This window comes from Gossypium raimondii, chromosome 10 (genome assembly GCF_025698545.1).
Source record: "Gossypium raimondii isolate GPD5lz chromosome 10, ASM2569854v1, whole genome shotgun sequence".
Taxonomy (NCBI): Eukaryota; Viridiplantae; Streptophyta; class Magnoliopsida; order Malvales; family Malvaceae; genus Gossypium; species Gossypium raimondii.
This window is the reverse complement of record NC_068574.1, coordinates 35,544,585-35,546,075: the sequence shown is the minus strand read 5'-3', so window position 1 is coordinate 35,546,075 and position 1,491 is coordinate 35,544,585. Positions and strand designations below refer to the sequence as shown.

General features: G+C 36.6%; 1 non-coding gene across 1 annotated transcript; it reads left to right on the top strand.

Annotated features, from left to right (window-relative positions):
• The first annotated feature begins 1,083 nt into the window (after positions 1-1,083).
• Positions 1,084-1,190, top strand: LOC128034314 (small nucleolar RNA R71). The gene has a single exon (XR_008190443.1). It is a non-coding gene; the product is annotated as a small nucleolar RNA R71 (small nucleolar RNA).
• The last annotated feature ends 301 nt before the right edge of the window (positions 1,191-1,491 follow it).

Sequence of the window (1,491 nt, the reverse complement as noted above, 5' to 3'; positions counted from 1 at the left end):
AATTAATACTAGCTCCTAGATCACATAGAGCTGTATTAAAGTGAATACTTGTTCTCCTACCTTAATTTTATTATGCCTAGCCATCATCTCTTTTAATAACTTGGCGTACTTTGGAACCTTTTCAATTAACTCAATTAAAGGTAGGAAAGCATTCAATGTTTTAAATTGGTTTACGAAACTTACAAATTCATCCTAATCCCGCCTTTTCTTTTCTTCTAGTCTCGAAGGGAATGAGATTTTTGTACCGACAGAATCTTTAGTTACTTCCTTCTCTATCTCTGTTACCGGTGTGATTACCTCCTCTGGCTCAGGCTCATCTTCCACTTCTAGGGATACCTTCTGAGGATCATCATTATTCTCCATGATTGTCTCCAGAGTAATGGTTTTTGGGCTACTCAGTAATTTTCCTGATTAGAGCGCAATTTCTTTCACATGCTCATTACCTTCTCTTCGTGGATTATCCTCCATATTACTAGGAATACATGTGCCAATTTTTCTTTTAATGTCATCCATCATGCTCATTAATTGGCTTATTTGATCCTCGAGTTTAGTTAATATTTCTGCTGAGTTCGTACACTTAGACTGCATATGTTTCACTTTAGTTCTCATTGACTGCATTTCTCCCTCAATTTTTTCCAATCTTGGGGTTTCTACAAATAGGGAGATTGGTAATTAGTATTTTTAACTTGAATTAAATTATTACCTACTCCTTGGTTTCCCCCATCTCAAATTTGGGTGATCTCTAACGTAATTTACATCTTTAGCCAGGTTGTTGATATAGTGGAAGAGCACTTTGTCTCCCCCATGCATAGACGGTGTAGAAGCCGAATCGATACAGTTGAATCTACAAACTAACTGTTGATACTTATCATCCTTTTGGATAGACTTTACCGTAGCAGATTTCTAGCCATATGTGAATCATTGAATTGGCCACTAGTAGGAGTTTACTGTTATATTCTCGATGATCTCGCACGTATTTTCGTATATTTTGTTCATAAGGGATCCTCATGTTACTCCCTCAAATCCAAATCGTGCATTTGCATCCAACCCATTATAGAACACTTGTAGTTGCATCCACTTAGAAATCCGTGGTGCGGCCATTTTTGAATCAAAGTTTTGAACCATTCCCGTGCCTCATAGAAACCTTCTCCCACCATCTATCTTAAAACAACAATCTCTCTTCTTAGTTGTACTACTTTACTGATTAGGAAAAAATTCTGTAAGAACTTTCAAACGAGTTCATCCCATGTTGTGATAGACCCTAGTGCCCGTAAGTCTAACCAAGAAAAACCATTATCAATCATGGAGAAGGGGAACAACTGAAGACGAATAGCATCATCAGTGACCCTATTATACTTAAAAGTATCACAAAGTTGAATGAACCATTTTAAATGTTGATTAGGGTCCTCTGTCACAGTGCCCTTAAACTGCAAATTGTACTTGATCATTTGAAACATAGTCGATTTTATCTCGAAATTATTAGTTGTAATT